Source organism: Schistocerca serialis, chromosome 5 (assembly GCF_023864345.2).
Source record: "Schistocerca serialis cubense isolate TAMUIC-IGC-003099 chromosome 5, iqSchSeri2.2, whole genome shotgun sequence".
NCBI classification, from domain to species: domain Eukaryota; kingdom Metazoa; phylum Arthropoda; class Insecta; order Orthoptera; family Acrididae; genus Schistocerca; species Schistocerca serialis.
Window position 1 is genome coordinate 225,956,498 of NC_064642.1, and position 16,567 is coordinate 225,973,064.

The following is a 16,567-nucleotide window of genomic DNA, read 5'->3' on the forward strand; positions in this document are numbered from 1 at the left end:
TGGTACGTAAGATGTTTGAAATATCTCGAGACGTTCCACAGTTATGTTTACGTGTCACCCCGTGCCCTTTCCTACAAGCACTGCCATCCCTAGGAGAGCTATAAGTATCGTATCCCCAAAGCATTTTCCCTACTTACTGCGTCACATGTGTACAAAGTAAAGTAGAAATTACACCACTCGTTCCAAAGCTAAGATTCGTTACATTGATGCTAAGCGAATAACGTCTCAGAGATTCACAATAAAAATTTTCCAAGATATATGATAAAAAACAATTTCTACCTGTCCGTCATCGTTTACCACGCCGAGCTCTCTTCCTTGTTGAGATTCACACAGTCTTTACATGAAGCATTTATCCCCTACTAAGTTCCCCGTCACGCAATCAAAGTGAACGGCAGCTCTATCTTGAAGGTTATGACAAACGCTGTGCTTGTCAGTTTCCCGTTCCTTCGTTTTCTAAAGGGCCTTTTGTGGTGTACAGAGTACGTGCAACAACTGCTTCAGCTTTGGTTAGCAGTTACAGCTCTTTCTTCTCGGAATTGAGAATGACGCCCTTCGGGTATTCAAAGAACTTGGGAGAAGTTCGAATGTTATACGTATTGGTCACAGAAAAGTCAAATAACTGTGCAACCAATGTTACCTCCACAACCGAAGAGCGATTTTCGGAGAATACCAAGTGAAGAAATGAGTGAAGGTATGAGCAGCGCCAGAGATTGTTTTGTAGTGAACTCAGGTTGACTGAATTAAAAATACTTACCCATGTTATTAATGTATTATGTATATCTGTTAAGCAGTATGTATCTAAAATGATGACTTTTAACTTCCAAGTATCAATTTTCACAAATATCTCGTCGCAAAATCATGTACCGGAATGGGCTCTGAAATCGTTCTTTGGTCGTAACTGCTGCGCAATATCTATTTTTCCCTTGTGTAAACGTCGATACAACGGCTACTTTTTATTCAAACTGAAAAATTTTTCATAGCTATATGAAAGGAAGTTCCCCTCAGTACGTTGCCAGTACCTGTGGAGTGAATGTAAGTCTATAAAAATTGGATGTAATGTTAGAGGATCCGACAATTTTATCTCGTGTGGACAAAAGGTGTATGTGTCCGCAAAGAAAGTTTTGAAAGAATTAAATTTAAGCAAGGAAAAGCATGATTATGAGGAGGTAATTGAACCCAAGTACAAATAGATGTGAAATTTGTTGAACATGAAGAGCCTGCTGGTTCAAGGGTACGGCGGCGCTTCGAAAGGAATTATTCGTAAGAAAACAGTGAAAGTAGGACAATGTACTTTTAGTTTCGTGCGAAAAATAGAAACAGATCGTTTGTGTCAGTTAACTTCTTATTTATGTTTGCAGTCGTAGCATGAAATGGAGCTATTACCTAGTAATGATCTTATTTTCCTGATCCTGTACAGAATGGATAATCGATTTTTATTTACAGGGAAAGAATTCGTTTTGAATACGTGGAAAAATATTGGCGTTAAATGGATATTTTGTGATAATTTTTTAGGGTATTAGAAATCTGTCCCAACGCGGTAACAGATATACCTTGGCGTACAATCCGAAGTGAGAACGAGTCTAACTTAAGACCACATTGCACTGTAGTGAAGTGCAAGAACTTGAGCATTTGCTCTAGCGAGTTATCGTGTGCTTTAAAACTCATAACAGTTTGGCTGCAACAGGATGAATACAGCGACGGAATTTGTACGTACACACACACACACACACACACACACACATATATATATATATATATATATATATATATATATTAGAAATTAGGAATAATTAGAAATAATATCTATTCTCCCGTTACCCAGGACGATTTCTGGGTAGATTACCGTTGATTGTGAGGCAAATGCAGGAAATGGTAATTCCCATTTTGGTCACATCTGAGAACTCATTGTTCCAACACCAAATCCCCTGCTCACTGGCTGAAAATAACAACAGCTCCATAATGAGTCGTATATCAAACTGTCCATTCTGTTCCTGGCAATAAAGCATAGAAAAGTAGTTAACACCGAAGATGAGCATGAATATAACAACGTTTACATCGTAGGCCTTACAGAAAATTACAAAACGCACCTCAGGTTGTTTTCTTCCCTTTTCTCCTTCTCTTATCGTAAAGCATTTTGCAGTAGCAGTTCGCTGTATTTATACAATACATAATGAGATTCTACACACAAATGCACAAAGTAAATCGGTCGATATAGTATCAGGCAGAGACCTCTCCAAAACTTCCTTCGTCAGAAAGAGCGTATATTACCTATTTTTATACTAAACAAACGCAAAACATTAAAGAACTAATTACTGACTAGACTTAGGGTGTACAATTCAATACCCATGAGGGAACTCCACACACAGTCTTCTCAAACAATGACGAGTTAGACGTGGGTGTTGTTAATTTCTTGCGACTTCAGATAGATCAGAGCCACAACTGGAAAACCCACAGCCTAGAATTAATGAAACGCTGGTCTTCATTTGCAATACAAGTGATTACTGTTATAATCGATTCAAAAATGAAGAAGCAGGTTTGTGCTGGGTACTTTCATTTACTGGTGGGTTACGGAGATACATGTAAGGGGAGCTCATGTTAGATTTGATTAGATTTGATGTTAATTTAACATAATGCAGAGGCTTGTTCAAAAGAACTTGTTATTTGACTATCGTTTGATAATACACTAAGACCAAGAAAGAGGCTCCACGGAGGAATTACCCGAATGGGACATAAATCGGTAAGTGTCATATCCGTGTACAGACAAAAAAAATTACTGCAATGTCAAAAACAAAATGGTTCAGATTGCTCTGAGCGCTATGGGACTCAACTGCTGTGGTCATAAGTCCCCTAGAACTTAGAACTACTTAAACCTAACTAACCTAAGGACATCACAAACATCCATGCCCGAGGCAGGATTCGAACCTGCGACCGTAGCGGTCGTGCGGTTCCAGACTGTAGCGCCTTTAACCGCTCGGCCACTCCGGCCGGCGCAATGTCAAAAAAACTCGTTGATTTTTCAGGAGAAAGATCTTCACAAATTTAGCACGTCAGTAACGGTAGGTCGATCTGTGTCCCTTTTTCAAGCAGTTATTCGGCTTAGCATTGATAGAGTTGTAGGATGTCCTCCTGACCTAAATCGTGCCATATTTATCCATTTGGCCTGTTAAATCGTCAGAATCCCGAGATGGTTGGAGGATCCTGCCCACAATGCTCCAAACGTTCTCAGCTGTGGAGAAATCCAATGACCCTGCTCGCCAAGACAGTAATTCGCAAGCCCGACGACAAGCAGTAGGAACTCTCGTCGTGTGAGGGCGGGCAATATCGTGCTGAAATGTTGACCCTCGATGGCTTGTCTTCAAGGGTAACAAAACGCGGCTTTGAATATCGTCGATGTACCGCTGTGCTTTAAGGGTGCACAGGACAACAAAAAAGGGGTCCTGTTGTAAAAAGATATGGCAGTCCCAATCGTCACCTTCGGTTGTTGGATTGTATGGCGGGCGACAGTTAGTTTGGTAACCCAACGCTGACTCAAGACACATATTCGGAATGGAATGTCATTGACTGGAGTAGACATGTCTTCTGTGATGAATACCTCTTCGAACTCAGCACCGGTAACAGCAGTGTGGTGGCGTGGGTCGCATTTCTTTTCATAGCAGGACGCCTTTGGTTGTCATCAGCGGCGCCCTTACAGTACAGCGGTACGTTGACGATATTTTACGCCCAGATGTGTTGCCCTTCACGACAAGCCATCCTAATCTTACATTTCAACAATATAATGTCCGCGCCGGCCGATGTGGCCGAGCGGTTCTAGGCGCTACAGTCTGGAACCGCGCGACCGCTATGGTCGCAGGTTCGAATCCTGCCTCTGACATGGATGTGTGTGATGTCCTTAGGTTAGTTAGGTTTAACTAGTACTAAGCTCTAGGGGACTGATGACCTCAGATGTTAAGTCCCATAGTGCTGAGAGCCATTTGAACCATTTTTATAATGTCCGCCCACACTCAGTGAGATTTTCTACAGCTTGTCTTCGAGCTTGCCAAACGCTACCTTGGCCAGTAAGGTCACCGGATCTCTCCCAATTGAGATCATCTGGATCATCATCGGGAGGGCTCTCCGACTATGCCGGGTTTTGACTATTTGATTCTGCAGTTAGAGTGCACGTGGCATGGTTTCCCTCAGGAGGACAACCAAAAACTCTACAAATCAATGCCTAGCCGAATAACAGCTTGGATAAGGGCCAGAGGTGGACCAACACGTTATTGACTTTCTCAATTTATGAACCTTTTTATCTTCAGTAAATCATCAGATTTTTCTGAAACCGTAGTCATTTGTTTGTCTGTACATGTAAATCGCATGTAGAGATTTTCATCCCATTCGGATAATTCTTTCGTGAGGCGTCGTTTTTTTTTCATTTATTTTTTCTTATCTTCAAGGCCTTACATACCTACGGAAAAGGGCCAGATGCATGGGTTCACAGGTATTCTGGAACTTGTTAGAGTTTACTAAACGTGTTATGGGTAACGTGGTAGAGTTTAAGGATTAATAGAAACTTTGTTTTTGCAAACTCCTTCTACATCGTAACAATTGCCACAAATAAATTGTAATCTTTGACTTCTTTACACATCGCAGAGAGGTTTCTCCGTAGATTCCATGGAATGTGACTAACGGACTGTAGTGAAATGGTCACTTAGGAAATGAATCAGAGCTGCAACTATGATCCGCAAAAACCATGTGAAACGCGTGGCTGGAGTTACTTTCCATAGCGCCATGTATTATGGTCTATTTCTGTCCCAGGATCAGGGAGAGTGATAGCTAATTGTCTCTGTCTGTTCTGTAATCAGTATAATTCTGTCTTCGAGTTCCCTGCAACAGTGATACACAGGGGCCTGTAATATTTTCTGTGACGCAGGATAATGGGAAAGTGAAATTTGTCTGGAGGCAGTGTAGGCGCATACTCTTAATTACTTTTATTAATTTATAAAAACCATGTAATAGATCTGAATACATGGATCATAACACACAAATCAGGAACTAGCGCTCAGTTTATAAAATAACCTTAGTATCTCATATAATAGCATAATAATAAATAATAAATCTCGACTCACAGCAGTACTCAACCATCAAAGGGGGAAACAATATACGAAATCAGAAGCCTTTATCTTATACAGTTGGTAGGACATGTTCTGAGGCATCAAGGGATCACCAATATAGTATTGGAGGGCAGCGTGGAGGGTAAAAATCATAGGGGTAGACCAAGAGATGAATACACTAAGCAGATTCAGAAGGATGTAGGTTGCAGTAGGTACTGGGAGATGAAGAAGCTTGCACAGGATAGAGTAGCATGGAGAGCTGCATCAAACCAGTCTCAGGACTGAAGACCACAACATATCTTATACAGAGTATCAAATATCTGTATCTGGTCCCACTTACGTCCAAACTTTACTATAAATGGGGGGGGGGGGGGGGGGCGATTTACCATCCACAATAACATTCCCAATATCAACATGCAGTTGGGCAGTGTCTATAGATTACAGTGGCCGTGCATCTTCGAAAGAACATTACATCAAACTACACTGTCGCTGTAAAATACAGACATTGCCCTACTGTATTTCATGCCAGAGCAAGAAAATATGAGCAAAAACAATGTCTTTCAAATGATAGAGAACAGCATACAGTCATCCTTTTCGTTCAGGTTTTATTAGGCAAATCTACATTTCGGCTGGTGCCTAGCCTTTATCACTGCACTATTTCATGGTATCAATGCAGGTCGGGCTTCTGTGACAGTTCGTTCTAGTAGTCTTGAACGCACTGTGACAGAAGCCCGAATAACAGGGAACTAACGTACTAGGACACGCATTGATACCATGAAATGGTGCATTGATAAAAGCTAGGCACTAGCCGAAATCTACATTTACCTAATAAAACCTGAAATAAAACGACGATTGATTGCTGTCATCTATCATTTGAAAGTCATGTCACAGTCGTTAAGTGCACCCTCATTCCTAATGGAAGATAACTTCGAAAACAATGTCTGTCACTGCATGGAAATCATACGATTTGTCTGCCAGCACTATGGGATGTAGACACTTGGACACATGGAAGTCTGGGTCCGGCCGTGGTTTCTACATGGCTGACCAGAGTGGTTAAATCGACCACTCACGTAAAGTGAGAAATCCGGGTTCGAGTCCCAGTCCAGCACAAATTTTCATTTGTTACTAGTAAATCGTATAACTGGCGTACAATCGTATTCCCACTGTTCGAATACATTTCATAATAACACTTATGAACAGGAGAACACATGCCAATTCTAACAAGTATGACACCTTAAGCAAAAGCCACACAGATAACTGAGACGGACCCAGTCTAAAGTGACACTTTAACCAGATGTACTCCCCTAGTAAATACCTAGGTGATAGTAACATCTGTGCCTATAAAACTTTTCCCTAAAATAGATTTACATAGATAGAACACTGATTCACTATTTGAGGGTTTAACTTTGACCTCGCCCTGATTCGCGAAAATACAGTTAGACCATACAGAGCACTGGTCGACAGCTTACTGATCCAACAGAGGCCTCACAGCATTTTATCGACCATTTAACTTTGGATATTCAAGTATGTCAGCACATACTCAATGACTTGTACAACGACATACTGCAAGACACCACAACATACTGTCTTCCAACCATCGTAATGGAAGCCACTCTTTTACCTGCAGCTTCTCGCTCTAAGCTGTGCCACGTCCTGTGGACGTACGGAGACAAACGCCACATGCTTCTCCAGCATGACTTAAGATACCTCTTCTTGAATGTACGCCACATCCAGGGTTGCTCGTCATCCAACAAACTGCCTCACTACTCCGCTATGAAGTTGGCTCCATCTCCTAATGGCTGCACACAAGCCACAAGCTCCAATATTTATGATGTTTCTGCTTTTGCTAGCTTATTCCCACTCTTCTCGAACACAGCTCCCTCTTTGCGATGCCAACAGTGGCTGCCCATCCTCCATCTACACAGAACCGCGTTGCAACAGCACTTCCTGGGCCAGCCACGTCGATACATTGTAAGGTGGCGTGGTCTTGACCTTCATTTCTTACATATTCCGTCCTCACAATCGTACTCTGCACATCAAGACGCTTCATTCGAACCAAAACTCGATAAGATAGAGTCAATTTTGTATGAATTAATGTAAGCGATATGCAAATCTAATAAGTAAATCGCAAGTGTGCACCGATGTTGAAAACAGTCGAGGCTGGCATACACAACATGACGGCCACAGGAATTTTCGTTCTAAAGGGAAAACCAGCCTGCTGGGAAGACTGTCCCTTAAGAGGGCTGGGTCAACAACATACATACTTCGGCGAAAGCGACTGCCCAGAGAGAAGACAGCTTTTGTCAGAACAAAGGGATAATGACCCCTGTGTTTGACTTAAAAGCAAATTCCGCTACATTGTGTGGGAGCGCCCAGAGGAGGCATTTTTTCACAGACTGTCTGCGTAGTTATGCAGTTCTCACAGGAAGACAGTATACGCCTAATGGAGATACTACTAATTTACACATTGGTCGACTTAAACTGAACGTCATTCTCCCATTTAAAAGAGCAACGCTGATTGGCGAAATATTTCTGCCGCAAAGAGTCAGAGGAATGAGGTAAGACAGCGAATGATATACTCTTGCAAGTTTTCCAGAAAAAGGGGCCGTTCCACTGTCGCTCTTGGAACAGGAACATGTAACGAGAGCGAGTGCGCTCATATGTGTACACAAAGAGCGAGAAACGAAGTCTCTACACAGGACTTCACTGGGAGAGCACCTCTGTCGTTAGCGAATCAGAGTGACACTCTATACTGAGTCGCTTGTGGTTAAGCGTTGTTCACTGTGTTGGCCACCACACTTATTGTGCGGTGAGAACACGGACAGAGTGTTAGTCAAACGCCTGTGAGCGAGTACTGACATATTGCAGTGGATTTGATATCTAACCGGTGTACCACGCCAATAGATAGACTGGGGGTGGATAGGAGTCCTTGACTTCATCAAGACATAGGAAGAGTTTGATTGGCGAAGGTCAATCCGGGTCAGAAAGAGATAGTTGTGTTATTTGTCAGCAGTGAGCAACGCAGGTAGCAGTCGATGTCAAAAACGAAAAGGTAGAATTGGAAGATTAATCAGATAGTAAAACTGAGTTCAGTATGCCTGAAATTCAGTCAAGTCAAGGAATGCTAGAAACACCATTAAAATCGGTGGAAATGCCAAGTGAAAATGAGAGGCAGCAGATTGGATTCAATTACTGTTTGCTAAACTTGAATCACATCATAAAGAACTGAACAATAAGTTAGAATCAAGTAGTGAATAATTAAGTAGTAAGATTGTGTCTAGTAATAAAGAACTGAACAATAAAATGGAATCAAATACACTACTGGCCATTAAAATTTTTACACCAACATGAAATGCTGATGATAAACGGGTATTCATTAGAAAAATATATTATACTACAACTGACATGTGATTACATTTTCATGCAATTTGGATTCATAGACCCTGAGAAATCAGCACCCAGAACAACCACCTCTGGCCGTAATAACGGCCTTGATATGCCTGGGCATTGAGTCAAACAGAGCTTGGATGGCGTGTACAGGTACAGCTGCCCATGCAGGTTCAACATGATACCACAGTTCATCAAGGGTAGTGACTGGTGTATTGTAACGAGCCAGTTGCTCGGCCACCATTGACAAAACGTTTAGAATTGGTGAGAGATCTGGAGAATGTGCTGGCCAGGACAGCAGTTGAACATTTTCTGTATCCAGAAAGACCCATACAGGACCTGCATCATGAGGTCGTGCATTATCCTCCTGAAATGTAGGGTTTCACAGGGATCCAATGATGGGTAGAGCCACAGGTCGTAACACATCTGAAATGTAACGTCGACTGTTGAAAGTGCCATCAATGCGAACAAGAGGTGACCGAGACGTGTAACCAATGGCACCCCATACCATCACGCCGGGTGTTACGCCAGTATGGCAATGACGAATACACGCTTCCAATGTGCGTTCACCGCGATGTCGCGAAACACGGATGCGACCATCATGATGCTCTAAACAGAACCTGGATTCATCCGAAAAAAATGACGATTTGCCATTCGTGCAGGCCAGGTTCGTCGTTGAGTACACCATCGCAGGCGCTCCCGTTTGTGATGCAGCGTCAAGGGTAACCGCAGCCCTGATCAACGAGACGATATTCCATGCTGCTGCAAACGTCGTCGAACTGTTCCTGCAGATGGTTGTTGTCTTGCAAACGTCCCCATCTGCTGACTCAGGGATCGAGACGTGGCTGCACGATCCGTTACAGCCATGTGGATAAGATGCTTGTCATCTCGAATGCTAGTGATATGAGGCCGTTGGGATCCAGCACGGCGTTCCGTATTGCCATCCTGGACCCACCGATTCCATATTCTGTTAACAGTCACTGGATCTCGACAAACGCGAGCAGCAATGTGAAGATACGGTAAACCGCAATCGCGATAGGCTACAATCCGACCTTTACCGAAGTCAGAAACGTGATGGTACGCATTTCTCCTCCTTACACTAGGGATCACAACAACGTTTCACCAGGTAACGCCGGTCAACTGCTGTTTGTGTATGAGAAATCGGCTGGAAACTTTCCTCATATCAGCACGTTGTAGGTGCCGCCACCGGCGCCAACCTTGTGTGAATGCTCTGAAAAGCTAATCATTTGCATATCACAGCACCCTCTTCGTGTTTTGTTAAATTTCGCGTCTGTAGCACGTCATCTTCGTGGTGTAGCAATTTTAATGACCAGTAGTGTAGTAAAGTGCAAGTGATCCATGCGATGTGACAGATGTGGGTTGATGAAAGACAGTAATCGGCCAGCTGGAGCATCGAAACTAACGAATATGTCTACAGAACCTCATGCAAGACTTAACAGTGCTGGATATCGCCACTGAAGATGCTTCCCAAATAAAAGAAGCGAAACACGTATGGCAATAAAATACTACTTTCAATTAGTTGCATAGACGGACCATACCTCCACGAATTTTTAGCAACTAAGGGAAAGATGGCAGACAGTAAAAGATGACAAATAGTAAACAGTTAAACAGTGAGGTTGAATCTAATAGTAAAGAACTAAAGGATATTAGTGAAGAACTGAAGGATAATAATGAAGCATTAAAGGATAAAATGACCGCAAAACTGAATAGTTCAAATTATCAAATTGATGCTAGCCACCATGATCTGCTAATAAAAGTAGGGCAACAGCTAAATAAATTGCATAGTACTTTCAAAAGCGAAATTAGCGAACGTAGATGAACTGATGGAAAGGTGGTTGTTTGAAAGAATAGACAATGAATGCCAACTTTGCTTTAATCGATTTGTAGAAGTAACTACTAAAGTAAATGCTTGTCAATAAAATATTAAGAAGGTTAAATCTGACTGTGGGAAATTGTGTGAAGATGCTGATAAAAGATTTTCTGACAGAGTGGAAGTTGTAGAAATACAAGTAGAAGAACTAAGTAGCAGTATTATTAACGTAGAAAATACAGTAACTTGAGGTAGTTCAAGTAATACTACAGTACAGCGCGTTGATTCAGTTGACGGCCCTTTCAGTGATGTCGTCAATTTTTACGTTTGTTCAGACAGAGAAACTCAGCCATTAGCAATCTGGAATGATTTTGAGAATGTTTTACAAAATGCATGATCAGAGCAAGAAAAGATGTGTTTCAAAAGAAGTCACTTGTAAGGAGACGCTTTGCAGTGGTCAGCTAACATAGTGCTTAAATGCGAATTTAAATTTCGATTTCTTAATGAGTACTGATCATACAATAATCAAAACGATGTCTTGAGAGAGTTTTGGAGTGGCAAAAAGTTTGCTGTAGGACGTGAGGCAGTAAAAGAGTTCCTCAGAAAGAGGTTAAGCTGTCGCATTTGACAACAAGATGAAACTGGAAATGATTATATGGGACCTGGAGATAAACTGCCCTGGTTCTGGCAGAAAAGAATCATTTCCGCACTTGGAGATAATGTGGATAGGTTCATCGAGTAGTTCGCGTCAGTAGAAAGAGTAGCTGCTGCTAACGAGCAAGTGCTAAATAATAATACGTCTTCTAACAACCACTTAAACAACAGGAATAATGACAGTGGGAATGTAAGTGTTAGAAGTATGGAGGCTCAAAATACAAGATCTTATTTTGGTAGTCAAGGCCGCGGTAGATGAAGAGGGGATGAATAGACTTCACGCTTTCGCACCAGTTATAACGAGGAAAGTGGGAATGTAAACAATGTGCCTCTGAGACAAGACGGAGAGCAGAACGCTACCCTATCTGATTCCGTATCAAATGAACACAACAGGCCGCGTGTGGGAAACTAAATCCCATTATGAGGAAACTGGCGCTCACAAGACGGAAATAGCAACACAACCACTAACAGAAACACAAATGACAGTCAGCCAGCAAACACAAGCAGATAACATGGATGACGAAATAGGAACAGACAGTACCAATAATGCGCTAAACCACTCCCATCATATAGTTGACAGCATTTTGACACTTTGGAAAAATGAGTCAAGGAAGATAAATAATAGGGAGGAACAAAGTAAATCCTTTCAATCTGATAAGGGCGAAGCTGAAATAAAGGCTTACATCTTCATTATCATGGCAATCTGAAGGGTACTGTTGGGGTGGAGGAAGTAGAGTCAGTTTTTCAAGGGTTTGGAGAGGAGGAATTGATGGAGAAAGGGGGTAGCAGTAATAATGAGGTCAAGGAACCTATTAAAGTATTGACTTGTCACAAACTAGAAAAACCGACGACATTGTTACTGATAGCGTTACTGCGCAGTGATGCAGTTGCTCAAAGGAAGAGAGTAGTTTAGGTGATGGGCAGCAAACAAAATTAGAGGATTTCGTCAAGTACTTTGATTTAAAATTGGTCGATAGTTTGGAAAAGACAGCTGAGAATGTAGTAATTCATAATCCCGTGAATCTGAGTTTGAATGTACTTGCAACTAAACAAAACTACTTTAGCTGGAAACAGATTTCAAGGGATTTATTAGCAGATGTTTGTGAGGTTCCTTTTCAGACTAGAAAAACCTACCCTATTAAAAGAACGAACATCTCAGGAGTAACAGTGCGTTGTCTTCTTCATAGTGGCAGAGAAGTGAGTGCTTTGTCCTAAGCATTTTTTGATTCTGTTCCTAATGAGTGTGAACTGACTGTCACGAAAGTAAGTGATTTAGGATACTAGGTGCCACTGGAAAAGTTTCTAGACCAGTACAGCACGAAACTTTGATACCAGCTGGTATAGGTGACACCACAACTGGGCCGTTATTAAACGAATGTCTTCGTTATAATAGAAAGTGAACTCGCGAGAACTGTACACAGTACTGGATCGTTTGTATTTCTTCAAAATAGACACTTGGCACCAAGCTATCACTCTGTCCACGTCGGTCGAACGCCGGCTTACGCTCCGCCTCGGATGACAGCCAATGTGTAGCTAAATGCATGTTTTCTGAGTAAATAGGAAGTGTACTCGCATAAACTGTACAACGTTCTGTATCGCTTAGATTTCTCAGGAGTAAACTGTTTGTGCGCCGCACGTAACGTTAAACTAAACATCGTGGCAAGTGGTGATATTTTCCACTTTTTTGGTGAGCAATTAACTTTGATGATTAGAAGTTAGGGCGACTGACTATTTTACTTGGAACTTACCGTAGATATCACCTCTGGTCTGCTGCTAGTGCTGCTCATGACAGGAAAATTATTATTGTTATTTCTATGAATTTTACTATGTTTTGCGTGTGAACTTTTATGTACATACTTGAAACAGTTAGACCGCAAAATTTTCATTTATTATTATAGTTCCTGATACAGCTGAGTAAATAGAGAGTAAAAACATTTGTTTCGGTGAGTAAAAGAAGAATATGGAAACTAGGGTCAGTATATTCTATATCACGTTCTGGCTGACCACCAAAATAGTTTTCAGGCTCTCACCGCCACCCCACACAGTGATGTGTTTCACACTTAGAAGCAGTGTACTAACATGAAATTAAAGAAGCCTGGTATCTGATGTGGTGTCACCGCCAGACACCACACTTGCTAGGTGGTAGCCTTTAAATCGGCCGCGGTCCGGTAGTATACGTTGGACCCGCGTGTCACCACTATCAGTGATTGCAGACCGAGCGCCGCCACACGGCAGGTCTAGAGAGACTTCCTAGCACTCGCCCCAGTTGTACAGCTGACTTTGCTAGCGATGGTTCACTGACAAATTACGCTCTCATTTGCCGAGACGATAGTTAGCATAGCCTTCAGTTACGTCATTTGCTACGACCTAGCAAGACGCCATAATCAATTGCTGTGATGCATGTACCGTCAGACCGATGTTTACCAATTATGGATTAAAGTTAATTATTCCAGAAGCTACGTACTTTTTTTACTAGACTCAACTCCTTTAACTGTTCCAGAAATCACGCCAGCCTGCGTGAGCTTAAACGCGTGCCTTTCGGCTATCTCAAAGTGGCTTGGCTGTCTTGCCGAAGAATCATGTAAAACAGAACATGATGTGACTTGAGACACTGAGTCAGGTATTTGGCAAATGCTTCAAATGCTCCTGTATTCCCCATTCCGGACGAAATTACGTGCTGTGCGACGTGATCTACTATCCCACTGAACGCATCCTTGACTATCTGATAACCGCAGGCACAATGAAATGCTAAAATTCGCATCTTCGGAACAGCAGTGCCCAACAAATAGTCGTTTCCCAAAGGACGTGGCCCGCAGTAGATGAATTTTGCTTACATGCAGCATAATCAGGCTTAGGGTACTGCTGGTAAATTGCTATGCGGTCTGATAAATGATATCCCTTCGGTGGAGCGGATATAGCCCAGGTGGGACATGGATAAATTTCCCCGTCGGAGATTGATGGCGCACACGCAGTCGCCCAGACACTGCTATATTGCTTCTCTCGAAGCTCTGCGTCAATCACAAAGAGTATTGTGGGAGTTATTCCATCAGAACTTCCGGAATTTTGTCACACATGTGCTAAGACACATGAGATGGTTTGCAATATGCCTTACGGTTTATCTCTGTGCTAGAAAAGTTAGTTCGTTTCAGAGGATCTCTTGTTTTCCGCGGGTATTTTTTCCCTACTACTGGTGTGCTGAAGTGTTGTCTACTGGGAACAATTGTGTAGATATTATTACTTCCTGTTTTTGCAAATTTTCTAAAACGGTGGATGCAGCCATGGAATCAGAATAGTTTCTAATTTATTTCTGCAACAGTACTGTCCACTGACCCAACAAAAAAGAAAGAAAATTGAGTGTGTATTGAATGATGATGAAGAATATGATGATGATGAGAGAAAGGAGACGGTGAAAACTGGTGCCGACACGTAGCCTACTCCTCGTGAATAATACAAAGGGGGCCCCAATCTTAAAGCCCCATTCGACTAACGCGCCACAGAGACAGTGGAGAGGTTTCGTATGTAAACCAGGACGTGAAACCTGGTAATTAAGTAAGGCAGGAAGGGTTACGATTGTGGACAGGGCCCGAATCAGTTACTATTGGCTGAAGGCCTTTAACGCCCAAAATGCCAATTATTAAAAAATTTACATAAAATACAGACACGAAATAATTTTTGAAAACAGCCCTATGTGGTCGCAATCAGAATTTTAAGGCAAGTAACCACAATAACGGCTGAAGGCCTTTAACGCCTAAATAGCAATTATATAAAAAATTTAACAATTATACTGTTAAATGGCGAGTGGCACAACAAAACTTAATTAAAAAAAAACATCAACAACAGATCACCCATCTAGGTGAGACAAATGATGGTAACTTAATAATAAAATAAAACACAAGGGCCAGTGAGAGACGCTGCTCTAGGAATCGACCTCTGAGTCGGTCACACCAATAACGCTTTCGCGAGCAAAGAGAAAGGCAGCGAAGAGTTGCATTCAGATCACAAGATGGTAACTCGGACCAGTGGCAGTCTAACGAGCGACTAATGATAATCTTTGGTTAGGGTACCTGACATCCAACAAAACAAATGCAAAGATGTAAAAATACGCCAAGGCCGGAACCGGTGGTCCTCCGCTTACAGAATGCTGTGCTTAGAGCGCCCGCAACAAGAAGGAATGACTACCACTAATGTAGAAGAACGCCACCCAACCACCCAACCTACAATCAAGATGCTGTCAAACTTACATGCCTCCCCCGAACAGCGGCAACAAGGCAAGTAAATGTATACTGCCTTTACATACACTAACCCCCAGGGCAGGGAACTGTGGCGTTAGCGGCCACATGACAGAAAAATACCACTGGTTAAATTTAACAATGCCAGAAGCTGAAAATAGTAAATAGTTATTAGAATCTCAGGAAGACTAATCAGATCTTCCTTCCCCAGGTATCCACTCGAGCAGCAACACAAACCCAAGTCACTGGAGAATCGCGAGATTTCACAATGGTGGGGGTTTCTCTGCGCGAATTGCAAAGCACTCAACTTAAACATGCAAGATCCGGTTTCGACGAGGTCGTGCACCCACGTGACCACTGACCTTCGATCCGGCAGTCCATACACGCCGCCAGCGTTGTTGCTCTGCGCGGGCCTCGCTGCTCCAGCATCCCCAACCGAACTCCACACTCGCACCACACCGAGGAAGAAAGAGGTCGCCCCAAAGATAGAGCAGCAGAACTACATATCGGTAAGCGCCGCTGCTGCCACTAGAGGACAGGCAACGCTTACGAAACCGAGTGGCACGCGTGAACATGAGATCAAGACAAACAACAAAACCATACCAATAAACGATACGATCTGGCAGAAACGTATATACGGCACCAACTCGAGCTGCAACACGGCTCAGGACAACTTCTCATGGAGGTGCAATGTGGGTTGTAATTATCGTATAGTAGTGAAATTTAGTAGATACTGAAATGCGTTAATGCAGAAGCGGTTTACGGTGGGAAAAATTAGTTCAAATTTTGGCCACCAGTTACAAATATGGCACTGTGAATTCAAGAAAAACATGTACAAATGATTCCATATGTAAGTGATTAGGAACAGTATGTGGGTAGAAAAGGTCAAACGAGTGAGAAAGGCATAATGTTGATTTTAACTGTATCTTTCTGAACAATGGAGACGTCGATGAGCTGTTGTACAGCGCCAGATTTGCGCCTGATGGCAAAAATTGGAACTAACTTTTTTACCACCGTAAATCGGTTGCACAATAACGCATTAGGTATGTAATAAGTTTCGCTGATAATTACAACCCACACTGAACGTGCGTGAGTACCTGAGTCCAACAATATCGTACAGTTCACGGTATTCAACACAGCTTCCATCCAGAATTTGACCACTGTTTCAAACACTTTGTAGGCACCTTCTTAATAATTTTATAACCTCCAAGGCGCTACAAACGCTCCAGTAGAAATGCTTAGTGGCTCACTTTCTAAATTCTGTAGCAATTTTTCTCCAAATCAAGAGGGGGTTGTTTTGGGGAAAGACACCAGACAGCAAGGTCATCGCTCTCATCGGATTAGGGAAGGATCTCATCGGATTAGAGAAGAACGGG